The sequence below is a fragment of the Musca domestica genome, unplaced genomic scaffold (assembly GCF_030504385.1).
Source record: "Musca domestica strain aabys unplaced genomic scaffold, Musca_domestica.polishedcontigs.V.1.1 9, whole genome shotgun sequence".
NCBI classification, from domain to species: Eukaryota; Metazoa; Arthropoda; class Insecta; order Diptera; family Muscidae; genus Musca; species Musca domestica.
In genome coordinates, this window is record NW_026712435.1 from 2,989,794 (window position 1) to 3,006,394 (window position 16,601).

General features: G+C 36.4%; 1 protein-coding gene across 1 annotated transcript in view; it reads left to right on the top strand.

Moving 5' to 3' along the window:
• LOC131806916 (N-acylneuraminate cytidylyltransferase A) overlaps positions 1-16,601 on the top strand; it is a 545,636-nt gene that overhangs the window by 528,048 nt on the left and 987 nt on the right. The gene's annotated exons all lie outside the window — the stretch shown is intronic.

Genomic DNA, 16,601 nt, shown 5'->3' on the forward strand with positions numbered 1-16,601 from the left:
GCGGTTTCACACAATTTTTCTCGAAATAATTCTTAAACATGGCGGTGCTGCGAAAAGGTATATGATTGGATCTTTATACATCCCTTCAAATTTCCCAGATTGGACATAATTTCAGGTCACATTTTAAAAGAGATCTTGATGCAGCCTCATCAGACCTTTTGCCACCTATCAATAGGAATCTGAGCAACCCCGAAATTGATAATATCGTGGACAAATTTTCTCAAACCCTAGCAAACATGGCTGATAGACATTCCACCAAAATCGAACTAAAAAATGGCAACTGGCCTCTGCCAGAAAACATTAAACTATTTCTAAGCCAAAAGCATAGGTAACAGAAACAATTAAAGAGAATTTATCATCGGAATGGCAATCTAACTTCACCGGAATATAATATTCTATCAAATCAGATCTCCTTGCTAAAAATACTTAATCAGATCGGAGCAAGCTAACAGGTTTGGGAAGTTCCTGCAACAAATTAACCCCGGTCCAACGGCTTTTAAGCAGATTAACAGAGTCATCGGCAAGAGGCAATCATTACATAGCCACTGTATTACATGTAATAACATATCCGCTACAATTGATGAAGATAAATGTACCCTATTTCACAATTATTATGGATCAGTTTTCAGCGAGCAAGCCCCAGATAGCCCTGTGTAAAACATAGATTCCCGGATTGGTCGTTGTTTGGAAAACCTTCCTCGTCAAATTTATACCTTTAATGATGATTTCACATCCCTCGATAATGAAGATTCTTACCACTTCACAAATTCGGAGTCTGTTAATAGCATAACCGCCGCTTCCAAAAACAAGAAATCCTGCAGCATTGATAACATCTCGAACTACATACTGAAAAAGATCCCTGAGTCGGCCATAAAACTCTTAGTCATTGTCTTCAACAACCGTCTTAATAATGGGCACTTCCCCCCATCGTGGAAGATATCAAAGATAATTCCCATTAAAAAAAAAAGAACTCCTCAGAAAATGTGGCTGATTTCAGACCTATTTCACTGCTCTCCAATATCGGAAAACTTTTTGAAGCTGTGTTAAAATCGAAAATGAATTTGTTATAAATCCTCTTTCATACTACCAGTCTGGATTCAGGCCTGGAAATTCGACGCAACATGCACTTCTTAGACTTTACTCGGATATTGTCTACAACCTAAGCAGAACTCAAAAGTCGCAGTATAATTAGACATTCAGAAAGCCTTCGATTCGACCTGGCATAAAGGTATTATTTACAAGTAATTGAACTTGATGTTGATCCATTCCTTATTAAATTGTTACATAACTACTTTCAGGACCGCAAATTTTGTGTCCAAATTCAAAAGTGCCATTTCGGATTTTGGAGAAGTAAGAAGTGGAGTCCCGCAAGGGAGCGTCCTAGAGCCCCTCTTATTCAATTTATATCTTCATGATTTTCCACACCGCCACTTAAACTCGCAAGCTATGCTGTATGCAGATGATTGTCTTATATATTCGCACAACCAATTTCCAGACGAAGCTCGTATCGCAGTTGCCACACATCTCAACATCATTAACAACTTTTACAAAAAATGGGGCATTAAAATAAACCCCACAAAATCTGAAGCTATTTGCATTCGCAATGCGAGTGGCAACTGTCATAGACTGGTGGTGCCGCAAAGTAAAAACCTCTCTCTTCCGCTTGATGATATCCAAATTCCATTCAAAACATCATTAAAGTATCTAGGTGTAATCTTTAGTTACCTACTTCGATTTAATCAGCATGGTCGGCTTATCACCACCAAAGCAAAAAAGGTTCCTGGAATGTATGCTGGTATCCTCAAGAGTAAATATCTACCATCACAGACAAAACTTCTAATTTATAAGGTAGCGATACGACCTCTGCTCATCTACGCTTTCCCCATTTGGTTCTCCATTTCTCCTGTGGTGGCCAACAACATGGAAATATTCGAGAGAAATGTCCTACGCAAATGTTTGAACAAAAACTTCCAATGCCCCTCGAAACGTTACTCGAACGAATTCATTTACACCAACGCTTCCATCAAACCTCTCTGTCACTATGCGATACAATACAACATGGACTTCGTCTACATACCTATCGTCAGTGGGAATACTTCACGAAGATCTTTATAATGTCAATCTAACCTCACCTCCTCAATTCTACATCGAGCCTGTGCCTTGTTCGCATCAAGGATAAAATCTTACGTCTCCAGTATTATATGTTTTTAATGTCTTTTGTATATACGCTTATAATACAATTATTGAACGTTATAATTTCGTAATCTCAATTTATAACGATTATTATCTGTTTACACCTGTATATGTACATGATGTACTTGTACTTCCGATTTCCATTGTTATAAAAAAAAACGATTTTTGTTAATTATTGTTAATTGTTAATTTCATATTTTTATTGTTACAGGAAATTTATTGTTATCCTGTTTTCTGTTAGGTTGTTTCTCTTAATATATTACTGTATAAGTTAGATACTTTGTCCCTCAACTTCCCTTGCTCGATCAATCACGGATGCTGATTGGCGCACAGGCATCTCCTCTACAACTCCCCTGGCGGAGACCGTAGTGAGCGGATCGTCGCTGGGCATTGGTAGTTGTCGGTAACCTCACCTTGTTACACATGCTCTCATTGGAAGTAGTTGTAGTTGTATTAGTAGACAGACATGGGATCCTCTGCGACCACCTAGAACCTCTGCGTTCACTTGTCTTTAGTCTTTGAAGCAATACCCATCACGGCCACTGTCGCCAACAATCCATATTGAAAAGAGGTAATCCTTATTGTTGAAAAAACACATCAAAAGCAATTCAATGAATCAGCAAGTTTTGCAAGAAAAGAAACTAATACTATTTGTTTGTTTTATTGCTAATTGTTTCTTTTCCCCCATTACTCTACATAAACATTTTGGTCGCATCGAGCCGGATTTGCCAAGTTGTGAAGTTTGCCTGATTATTAATTGCAGTTTTTTGTTCTCTTTTGCAAAGGAATCAACTCAACAACACACATCCCCCTCATTAATCAGCATCATCATCAGCATCATCTTATTCATCATCATCAACATCAAAAAAGGTACGTAAGTTCAGTGAATTTTGTGTTGTGAGCTTAGAGTGCTTTATTTTTTGAAAAACAAGTGGAAAAGTGTTAGTTTTTGTTTGCTTCGCGGTACTGGTCGCCTTTGTTTTACCCTTAGTCACGGTGTCTTTAAATTTACAGTCCACAACAATTTTATTTTGCTAAAAAATCTATTAAATATTCCTTTAAATCGAGGCATATTCGCATTATTTTCCATTATCTCGCGAAATAATCGAATTTCCCCTTTAATTTGTATTTAATAATTCACATTTATTCAAATAAAAATATATTTTTGTTTATAAAATAACCTGCCGCTGTAGTGTGCATAATTCTGTTTTCGGTTATTGCAATATTCTCCACACATTTCTGCATTGCCGAGTGATCTCTTTTACATCTCACCAATTCGGTATTACTCTCAACGAGAATAAAACCACCACATTGCAAGTGCCGCTTTTTCTAATTAACATCCAAACATACCAACACTTGCTAAATCCCCTCGTACCTCGCCCCAATATACACTGTTTGGTCATTTTCGTTGGTCTGTTTGTAATATTGCAATAACAATAATACCTTTCCAAGCTCCTTTTTCTAGCGTCAGTCTACTAACCAACAACTATAACAACAACTTATTTATTCTCCTACTCTCACTGTTGGTTCGTCATCGTTGGTTGGTTCGTAGCGAGGCAGTTGCTTACGCACACACACCGAGCGCTCTGCTGGCGCTGCTTGTGTTTTATTTTCTTTTGTGCGATATCCGTTGCGACCATTGTCGTCGGTCAGCACGTAGTGTGGTAGATAACCCACACCCGTCACCGTTCGACCAGCAAACACTGCTTGTGTTTCATTCTTCTTTGTGCGGTATTCGTTATTCACCACTGTACAGTGGGTTCAAGTGAAAAAAATTCTGAATTATAAAAAATAAAATTTTGAAAAATAATTTTTATTTTGTTTTTATAATTGTCGTTTAAAAAAGTATTTTTGGACTTTTTTAATTTTTGTCACCCTACATTCGGCATATTATATGTACATTTCATTGTGCTCATTTGTGAGAAAAATATCGATATTTTCGTAACTTATCTTAAAAATTTGTTTATTTTAAAGAAAATATTAGTACGCGTGTACATATCAGTATTTGTCAGTTGGAAATACGTGCACCCTACACTCGGCACATACCGACAATTTATAATTTTTTCTTATTTTTCAAATTTTTTCAATATTGATTGATAAATACCTCCAATTTACATATATTTGATTATTACTTGGATATTTTTCTACGCTTTATTTGCCTTTTCCTCATACATTTGTTTTTAATAGCCTTTTTGTTCTTTTTTGCTATTTCTTTGGTAAAGTTTGGGAAGTTATTCAATTTTCTTTCCACCGAATTAGTTTTCCTTTGCGATTTTCAAATATTTGCCTTTTACTTTGAAACTTTCTTTGCTTCGCTTTATTTGAATATTTTAATAGTATTTCTTGAAATCGAACTCCGAAACCATGTCTGCAACTCCACTAACTCAATTTATTCGAGCCTCCGATAATGTAGTAAAATTTGCTGCTGCTTTTAAATTGATTAAAGCAGAAACTCACACGGTTTTCAATTTAGAAATTCGAAATACTGAACTTCAGGACTTGTGGTACAAGGTCAAGGATACCTATGAAAAGTATCTCGATTATTTGATAACCGTTGAGGGTACTACCTCAGACGGAATTGCTTCTGCTGATGAAAAATATCAGTCCACCAGAGAAAACTACGTTGAATGCTTGTCGGAAATAACTGAAATGTTGCAGAAACCAAGGTCTGCGAAAACACCTCCTTCCACACCATCAGAAATTCGTGTTAGTAACCCCCAGAATGTCCAAAATCATGCAATAGGTCGAATACTTCACAGTCAGGTACTACCAATCCAATCAATGTACTGAATAATAGTTTGCCGCCTTTATCCAATATGACTTATCCAGATATTCAGAGTACTTCTGATATCTCAGTTTCGAATTGGAGTTTACCGCCTTGTGGTTCCGACACCATGCATAATCTATATTTACCGCCGTGCGATATAGATAATTTCCACGGAGATTTTTTGTCGTGACCCACGTTCCGGGATTTATTTTCTGCAATGTTCATAAATAATTCCCGACTAACTGATATTGAGAGGTTATGTCACATAATTAAGAAAACTCAAGGTGAGGCTAGGGAAATTGTGTCGAAGTTTCCACTCACTCATAAAAGTTTTGTTCTGGCTTGGAAAGCTCTTAAGGATGCTTATGACAACAAAAGAATTCTAGTCAATAGTCATTTAAAAATTCTGTTCGGTCTTCCATCGTTAGCTAATGAAACCAGTTCAGGTCTTAAGACTTTACAAAGGGGCATTAACGGTTGTTTATCTGCCATGTCAGTCTATGACATTGTCACGGATCATTGGGATCCTATTTTAGTTTTTATGACACTCTGGGAACAGAGTCTCACAGATAAGTCTTCCTTATCGTCATGGGCTCCGCTCAATTCGTTCCTCACGGAGAGAATTCAGACGCTTGCCTGTTTGCGGGACATAAAAGGTATAGATTCATCAAAATCCTCAAACCCACGCAACGTTAAGGCACATTTGGCGAAAACTCCCCCTGATACAGTAAAATTTTATTCAAAACATCGTTGTGTTGCATACCCTAATGGAAATCATGCGCTTTACTCTTGTCATCGTTTCAAAAAGATGTCTTTCGATCACAAAATTACTCTTGTAAAAAAGTATGGCTTGTGTTTCAATTGTTTGTCTAGAAGTCATTCGGTTAGTAATTGTCCCAGTGCACATAGTTGCTATGTATGTCATGAAAAACATCATACCCTCATGCATAAACCCAATCGATCGGCACCTACAAATGGCTCCTCTTTAAATGTTTCGCCTACAGTCCGAGTCCCAAGAACTCATTCCAATTCTAATCTAAATAATGTTGCCTCTACATCCACTGGTGCCAATCCGACTGTAGTAAACCGTCAAGTGTTTCACACATCACATAACTCGCGAGTCCTTCTCGGTACCGCCATTGTAAATATTGTTCACGAAGGAAATTTTTATCCTGTTCGAGCCCTCATTGACCCTGCGTCTGAGGCTAGTTTTATAACTGAGAACCTTCAAAATAGATTGAAGCTATCATCTCGATCCACTCTTGCAACCATTTCTGGTGTAAATGGATCGACTTCCGTTACATCTAGGAAAAACTGTCGAATTTGTATAAGTTCTCGATTAAGTGCTTCAATTTTGTTGAAAACCGATGCTTTTGATCTCCCCAAGATTTCTAGTAACCTTCCATGCTTTTCTGTTGACCCTGCTTTAGTTCGTTCTCTGCCAAATCTCCAGTTGGCTGACCTAAACATTTTTGACTGTCGTTCGGTAGATATGTTGTTGGGTGCAGACTTATATCCGCAAATATTGTTGCCTGGGATACAACAAAATATATTAGGTTCTCTATTGGCGCAAAATAGCGGTTTGGTTGGATCCTTTCGGGTGCAATTACCTCCTCACCCTTGCAGGTCTTTGCGACTACTTTGAGCTTTAGTGAGGAAGACAGCCTTAATAAAACCATTCTGCGTTTTGGGGAACTTGAGGAGGTTCCCAAACGCAAATTACTTTCGTCATCAGACAAGTTCTGCGAGGACAATTTCCGGTCCACAATTACGAGAAACTCGAAGTGTCGTTACGTTGTCCCACTTCCCATACGTTCTGAATTTCCTCACAGCCTGAAAATTCGCCTCAGAATGTTATGAGTCCATTTTTATGGAATGAAAATTTGCATCAACGCAAACTTTCTTATAGGTGCCCCCCTTCCTGCTCTGCCAGAATCCCTTGTTGAAGGATCGCCATTGAGTTTAGTCAATCGGTGTAGAAAACGTAAGGCACTGACGCATCAGTTTTCCATTAGGTTTAAAGAAAGAGTTTGTTTAGTTAGTCGAGACGCATCCTGGTAATGATAGTAAGGTTCGCGTTGTAGACGTCCAAACTGCTTAGGGTATTGTTAGGCGACCAGTCGTCAAGTCAGTCGTGTTACATAATTAAGTCTGTTGTTTGCGAAATATACCTGGTTTGGTTAGGTAATTTCGGCCCCGTCAATTTGCAATTGCCGCGGTATAGATATCTAATTATATGAATTAAAATGATTTGAATAAAATGCTCACAAATAAACCGAACTTACGTCCTAACCTATAACTTGTAAACTTTATTGCACATGAATTAATATAAAACATAATTCCTTTGAGCTTTATTTAGTTGATACACATGCATGTTTATCAAGGTGGGCGGCAATGTATAAGATAGATACTTTGTAACTCAACTTCCCTTGCTCGATCAATCACGGATGCTGATTGGCGCACAGGCATCTCCTCTACAACTCCCCTGGCGGAGACCGTAGTGAGCGGATCGTCGCTGGGCATTGGTAGTTGTCGGTAACCTCACCTTGTTACACATGCTCTCATTGGAAGTAGTTGTAGTTGTATTAGTAGACAGACATGGGATCCACTGCGATCACCTAGAACCTCTGCGTTCACTTGTCTTTAGTCTTTGAAGCAATACCCATCACGGCCACTGTCGTCAACAATCCATATTGAAATGAGGTAATCCTTATTGTTGAAAAAACACATCAAAAGCAATTCAATGAATCAGCAAATTTTGCAAGAAAAGAAACTAATCCCATTTTTTTTGTTTTATTTCTTATTGTTTCTTTTCCCCCATTACTCTACATGAACAATTACATTAAATGTATTTTATAAGAATTATTAATTCGTATCGAATTGAAGATGTCAACACTGTTAGAGTTTATTAGTTCAATACGTTTACAGAACTAAAATCAACATATGTTATTGTTTGTTACTAAATATAAAATTGTAATATCTGATAAAAAGAAGTCTCAAATAAAGAATATTCAAATTGAATACTTTTCACCACTTCGCACCCAAGCAAATATTAAAAAATCTCCTTATATATAGACGGGCGGAAGTTTATAAATTTTGATACATTTTAATTTCCCCATTTTTAGGATTTAGGTAACTTTTTTTTTGATATTAAAAATTGAGATTTTAAGTTGAAAGCAAGGAAATCTAGTAAATGCACAAAACTATACCAACAAAAAATATATCCCATGCTACATATCAAATTAGAATTGGTCATCAATATATCATTACAAAACTCGCAATTTCAGTGACAAAACAATAAATTTCCATATTACTTTAAAAAAAATAAAAAAATTAAGTTCGACCGGATAGAACTTTTAATATCATCCACCTTAGGGTAATGGAAACATTTGTAACTTGTACATCACAATCTTTCATAATGAAATAAACTGAATTAAATTAAAACGCCAGACTTTGAGTAAACAATATTGGTTTCAGAAGTGGGAGGGCACGATGAACCAGGAACAGTTGAATGCAGTTTTTGTTTCCTTGGCGGTTGCAATTCTTACGGCTGTGACGGAGGCTGTTCTAACATCGCGGCCGCAGTATGTGACGTCAAAAGACATAAATACAACAAGACAGCCACGGTTTGCAATAAGCGAATACAAAAGCACAGATGGCTCAACGGTTAAAGACTATTCGGTTGGAAAATTGAGCAAGATTGCTCGAGAGGATTATCATAATAATGCACGCGTACATATGGGTGCTGAGCTAAATGCTGCTCTCAAAGTTTTAATTAGTCCTAACAAGCCAGAAGAAATGAATTTTTGAGATTTCGACAGATACGCCGAGATGTAGGGGAATCGTTGGCAAATTTTTCACTGCACCTGAAGCAAGCTGCGGCTTCGTGTGACTATGGTGCATTTCTGGATAGGATGCTGATTGAGCAGATGATATTTGGAGTGGAGTCCCGCAATATTTGTTACGAGATTATTGCTAAGCAACCAAAAAGTTTCGCCTAAAATTCGTCGAAAGACTGGAGCATCACGAAAATCCATTAATGAACGAAATCTTTGAAGCAAACCACAATACAACATGGACTTCGTCTACATACCTATCGTCAGTGGGAATACTTCACGAAGATCTTTATAATGTCAATCTAACCTCACCTCCTCAATTCTATATCAAGCCTGTGCCTTGTTCGCATCGAGGATAAAATCTTACGTCTCCAGTATTATATGTTTTTAATCTCTTTTGTTTATACGCTTATAATACAATTATTGAACGTTATAATTTCGTAATCTCAATTTATAACGATTATTATCTGTTTATACCTGTATATGTACACGCTGTACTTGTACTTTCGATTTCCATTGTTATAAAAAACGATTTTTTTTAATTATTGTTAATTGTTAATTTCATGTTTTTATTGTTACAGGAAATTTATTGTTATCCTGTTTTCTGTTAGGTTGTTTCTCTTAATATTGTTAATATCAGACCAAGCTCTGTACAACACCGTAAATGTCGTGAGCAAACATTGTTTTATACTGTCACTATATTACATTAAATGTATTTTATAAGAATTATTCATTCGTATCGAATTGAAGATGTCAACACTGTTAGAGTTTATTAGTTCAATACGTATATAGAACTAAAATCAACATATGTTATTGTTTGTTACTAAATATAAAATTGTAATATCTGATAAAAAGAAGTCTCAAATAAAGAAAATTGAAATTGAATACTTTGCACCACTTCGCACCCAAGCAGATATTAAAAAATCTCCTTAAATATAGACGGGCGGAAGTTTATAAAATTTGATACATTTTAATTTCTCCATTTTTAGGATTTGGGTAACTTTTTTTTTTTTTTTTGATATTAAAAATTGAGATTTTAAGTTGAAAGCAAGGAAATCTAGTAAATGCACAAAACTATACCAACAAAATATATCGCATGCTACATATCAAATTAAAATTGGTCATCAATATATCAATACACAACTCGCAATTTCAATGACAAAACAGTAAATTTCCATATTACTTTAAAAACAAGTAAAAAAATTAAGTTCGACCGGACAGAACTTTTAATATCATCCACCTTAGGGTAAAGGAAACATTTTTATATCAAAGTATCTGAATTCAAGTATGTTTCACTTTAAACTTCATATACCAGTAAGATAATAAATAATGTAGTTATACTTATCAAAAAAATATAAAGTGAATGAGGCCATACCGAAACGGGAACCTCTGTGGACAATTGAATACTTCAAGGATTGTCATCTATCAAACCTTCTAAAATACCAAATTTGAAACAATTTTGTGCGTAATGTGACTAGGATTATCAACATACGCAATATCGGAGGAGAAATGTGGCAAAAATCATAAAAATACCGAATTTCGAGAGGTATAATTATATGGGGACTATACCAAAACGTGGACCGATATATCAATCCCAACCATCCTATACATATATATATATATATATATATATATATATATATATATATATATATATATATATATATATATATATCATAATATCTGTTTGTTTAAATTACTAATTAATTTAGCAGAACATTTTGTATTGAGTATAGGATAGTTGGGATTGATAACGAGATATATCGGTCCACGTTTTGGTATAGTCCCCATATAATTATACCTCTCGAAATTCGGTATTTTTATGATTTTTGCCACATTTCTCCTCCGATATTGCGTATGTTGATAATCCTAGTCACATTACGCACAAAATTGTTGCAAATTTGGTATTTTATATATATATATATATATATATATATATATATATATATATATATATATATATATATATATGTATATATATATATATGTGTGGGAGTTGTATCCAAATCTGAACCGATTTCAAATCTGAACCGAATAATATTGTTAGACAAAAATTCCATCACCCATTCCAAATTTCATAGCAATATGACCTACACAGCGTGTTTTATGCATCAAATACATGAAATCGACCGAAAATATATATGTAATCCAAATCTGAACCGAATTCAATATAATTTGTCAAATTTATTTTTCTTCCAAATTCCATTACGCATTCCAAATTTGCTGACTATATCAGTAATCGATCAATAGATATGTGCATATAAATTTTTGGAAGGTACATCGATTCTGATGCTATATCTCCAGTTCCAAGTGGAATTTCAAAAATGTATGTAACCTATGCTTCTTTCAGGCGATGTTGTGGTATACTTGGAATTTTCAGGAAAATCTGTGTAGCGGTTTTCAAATCACATAAATTACAAACAAGCATACAAACATTTTCCTCTTGTATAGATAAAGATTTCGTATTCATCAGTTCCTCTTTATATTCATTATTTCGTCGTATTTAATAACGTCTTGAAACATAAATTATTTGTGTTATAAAGATCTTAGAAACATTTTCCAAATTAAAGATTATTTTGATTTCGTAACATTTAGAAAACCATGTTATGAAGTATATTGTTTTGTCCTCCTCATGGTATGTAATATCCTATGTAAATTAAAGTATATCCGTCTGTGTGTGCGGCCGTCCGCAATCGCAATTAATGCGCATATTTAGGATAATCTCTGAAAATGTATACAATATTTCTAGGATGATTGGAATATCTCGTCTCATTTGGTTATGCTACTACCACTGAACATTCGTCCCTCTGCATGTTTTTGTTACAATTTCTACCGAATGAACCGTAATTTGACATTTTAAGTTTTCGGTGTAATAAAATTTATACCTGTAATAACTGTTAACTATTGATTCCCCATTGGCATAGCCGCATTAAAAAAATAAGTTAAGATATTGAGTGTTTTGATGCTCAAAAATTTCGTGATTTGTTCGGAATATTTCAATAAGAAAACAATTTCTACACAAAATTCTATATCAAAAAACAACTTCCGATTTATTCAGTTTCTCGACTTTTCTATGGCATTTCACTGTCCTATAATCCAATAACAAATAAGCAAAAGAAAATTTGAGTCAAATCGAACCAGCCGTTCGCAGTAGATATGTAACTATACTTTTTATACTATCTTTATACATGCACAATTAAAGAAATAAGCGTGGACAGTTCCCCTGACTCCAAATAGATACTTAGGGTTGGAGGGAGAGTCAACAGTAACCTTCAAAACGATATCTTCATTATTTTTGCAAATATAAGAATATTAAGTAAATCGAAAAAAAATGAGCGTAAAAGTGGGAGTGGTCAATTTTTTTTACATAAAAACCTAACTCGGGGTAGTACGAACATTTGTAAAAAATGTTCAAATCGGTCCAGCCGTTTTCAACTAATTCACTACCAACGAACGACATTTGATTTTAATACATATAGGCCGATTATTACATCTTTCCGATAGATAAAAAAGTGATGTTGTCGGACACATAAATCGTTTTTCGTTGTTACAAGTTTCATTTAAGTATAGACTGTCCGATAAGCAAACGGTCAGACCATCTTCCTTTTATGTTTTAACGTAAAGGTTACTGAATTCATGTTGCCATATTTTGTATTGAAAATATGGCAATAGCAGCAAAATGTATTTAAATAAAAAAATTGATAACGCAAATCGTTTATTATATATTGAAGAACTGAATTATAAATTTATTTCACGAAATTAATTACAAATTCGTTTTGTTTATTAGTTTTAAATTAAAATTAACACGGCATTGTGGAAAAATGCAGCGACTACCAGTAATTTTTCAAAAAACTTGCCATATCTCTGTAAAAAATACATATATTTTAAAGGAAAGATGTAATAATGAGAACCCGATAATGTGAACTTTATACTTCACTTTTCCTAAAGTCAGGGATAACAAAAATAGGCTATAAAGGAAAGATATAAGAACGGACCATAGATTAAAAAGTATGCGTGGTCAGTTCCTCATCTCGTGTAATAATTTTCAAACCCATATCTCCATTATTTGGATTTTATAAGGATTTTATATATATCGAAATAGTGGGCGTGGTCAATATTTTTTCTTTAAAAACCTAGCTCGGGGTAAATCAGTCCAGCCGTTCTAAACTGATTCCATTACCAAAGAACAACAATTGATTTTTATATATATACTAGCTGGCCCGGTCCGCGTTGCCGTCCCGTAATTTTAGTCTTTAATGCTTATTATATCCTCCACCTTCCCTCCCTCCCTCATTTAATTCAGTTTATTTCATCATGAAAGATTGTGATGTACAAGTTACAAGAGTAAACTATGAACTAATAACTAAAGAATAAAGAATTGAGAATGTTAGTGAAAATAACAGATAAAATAAAAGTGATGTCAATATCGAGTTGACATATACAACACCTTTCCCCTCTAAGGAGAGAATAGGGGCCTTGTCTTCGAACCCTTGTTGATCGCCGCAATCTTTATCTCCGTTCGTCGACATTTGTAGCAGATGACGATGCGGATGATTCCGGGAATCCTAACAAAGGAGTAGATGTCGAAGAAGCTTGGATGTCCTCATACCCATGTGTTGAGACGGGTGGAGTTGAAAATTGTTCGGTCTGTTCTAGCTCAATCTCTGAGTTAGCTGTCTCCACGCCCTCTTCATCTAGTTCAATTACCGATTCTCGTTTTTCATCGGTGACGATGCTCGAACCCGCTCCGTAGCTATTCGCACGATTCACAGAGTTTTCCTTACTGTTGACTATTAATGGTACTCTGTATGTAGCAAACACTTCATCCAGCAATGTAATCGTCGCAGCTGCGGTCATTGACTTGGTAACCTTTACCTCCAACCATTTAGAGAAGGCATCGCTAATAATGAGTAACATCTTTCCCTCGAAGGGACCCGCATAATCTATGTGCACTCGTTCCCACGGAGCCTCGGGGTACTCCCAATTATGATCTGTGTACTTCTTCGGGACATTTGCATACTTTGCACATTTCTCGCAGTGCTCTCAATGGCCAGCCAGTAAACGAAGGACCGGGCTATGCCTTTCATCTTAACCATCCCTAGATGGGCGCCATGCAAATCGTTCATTTAATCGCCCCGAAATCTAGGAGGGATCACAATTCGGTGTTAAAACATTAAACATCCTGACGACACTTTGTACTTTATTTCAGGTGATTTGTAACCAGCTTTTGACAAACACTGTTCACATTCCAATAACTTTGTAATCTTACCAAGATGTGGATCCTTTATCGTTTCCAGCGCAATTCGTTCAGCAGTTACCGGTAATTGATTAATTTGGCGAATCACGAAACTGTCGAATTCATCAAGTTCATTACGTATGGGTTTATCAAATTGAGCTTTTTCACTCTGTTGGCTGGAGTTATTCGAGACAAAAAATCGACATTACTGTTTTCCTTCGAGGTTTTGTGGACCACTTCAAAATCGAAATTAGAAAGGAAATCAGCGTAGTTTGACATACGGGATATACATAAAACAGGCAGCGTCTTATTCGGATGTAGGATTTGTACTAGCGGTTTGTCGTCAGTAATGACGGGCATACAGGTACTTGAAAAACTTTTGGACTTTTAGACGATTTGTGAGTATCGTTGCTCCGTCGCGTTCATGGTGCGGCTCGCATAAACAATTGGACGTTCCTGTCCATTAGAAAGACGATGCGACAGGACAGCTCCCAGTCCCGTTTTACTGCCGTCCTTTGAAAGTAGAATAGGCAATGCTTGATCGTACGGGATCAGCACTTGCGGAGATATCAACAGTTGCTTAATTTTGGTGTATGCCTCACCTGTATTTTTATGCCAAAAGAAAGTTATTTTTTTTCAAAACGTCCCGGAGTGGCATCTCAAGTGTAGACAGGTTTGGTATGAAATTCGAATAATACGACGCCTTTCCCAAAAATAATTGTAACTCCTCCAACGTTCTTGGTTTTGTCGCATGCATAATCGCTTCAATGTGTTTGTTGGATTTATGAATTCCTTTAGCGTCGATTTTGTGACCTGGAAATTCAATCGATGACGTCACAAATACGTATTTCTTTTTGTTTAACTTAAATCCAAATTTCTTGCACTTGCATAATGCAGTCTCAAGAACTTTCAACAGTTCATCAACATCTGTTGCAAACACTAGATTATCGTCGAAATGTTGGCGGCTCCATAAACTGCTAGAGTTGGGCGTATCAGTCCATGTGTTGGAGTATTCTGCGTCAGGACATGGGCAAATTCCACGTCAAGGATCAAGTGTAAATACACGTCAGTAATACCCAAATCCCGTAATACGTATACCTCCATTCTTCTTCGGCACTACATGTGTAGTAGATGCCCATTCCGAATACTCTACTTTTTCGTAAAATCCCGCCGCAATCTTAGCATCTATTTCTTTGGAATACACATCCTGTAATGCGAATGGGATTTCTCGGGGACTTGCAAATTTTGGCGTAGCATCTTGCTTTAATTGCACTTTAATAGGAGGACCTTTGAACTTACCCGTTATATCACTGAATATATCTTTTTGTTTGGCTAATAGCAGCTGTAGCCGTTGCCGTTGATGTTCAGACAGTATGGATTGTTTTTACTGCTTTAGATGCTATCTTCTCTCCTGCCGCTGCTGGCAACTTCGTCCGCGTTGATGCTTCTATTGGGTCTTGGAACAATTCGGCAAAATTTATCGCCATCAACTACGTATAAGATCCGCCTACGACGGGTTCTGCCCAAAGACACATTCACCACGGTACATCCTATGCACGTAATCTTGTGCCCCGTATAACTTGAAAATCGCCGGTCCGCTTTCTTTAACACTGATGACTGCTTTATGTTGTTTAAATTCTCAAAGCTGATAATACTGCAAGGAACACCCATATCCAGTTCCATATCCACTTTCTGGCCGTCTATCTTCATTGTGACCATTTCCGGCCCTGGCCCTTTTGTTCTGACTGTTGCAATCTGAGACGTATGTGCCTCCTCAACCTCATCTGTCAACAACGACTCCTCTATCTGCTTTGTATTTGACTTGCACATTTTACTTGTGTGGCCTAACTTGCCGCATGAATAACACTTTGCGTTCTTGAATTTACAATCCTTCCACCGCAACCTTAATATCTCACCTCTGTAGTTTTATTCGACTTCTGCTTCACACCATTTTTCGTCTTGACAGGTATAAATCCCATTTTGCATGTCGTTTCTGTAGTAATATTCGCACCTGTATTTACTACACCCGTTGATACTTGAGTTAACTCCTTTGCCGTGACACACTCATATTCCTCTGCGAAACTTTTTGGTTGCTTAGCAATAATCTCGTAACAAATATTGCGGGACTCCACTCCAAATATCATCTGCTCAATCAGCATCCTATCCAGAAATGCCCCATTGTCACACGAAGCCGCAGCTTGCTTCAGGTGCAGTGAAAAATTTGCCAACGATTCCCCTACATCTTGGCGTATCTGTCGAAATCTGAAAATTCATTTCTTCTGGCTTGTTAGGACTAATTAAAATTTTGAGAGCCGTATTTAGCTCAGCACCCATATGTACGCGTGCATAATTATGATAATCCTCTCGAGCAATCTTGCTCAATTTCCCAACCGAATAGTATTTAACCGTTGAGCCATCTGTGCTTTTGTATTCGCTTATTGCAAACCGTGGCTGTCTTGTTGTATTTATGTCTTCTGACGTCACATACTGCGGCCGCGATGTTTGAACAGCCTCCGTCACAGCCGTAAGAACTGCAACCGCCAAGGAAACAAAAACTGCATTCAACTGT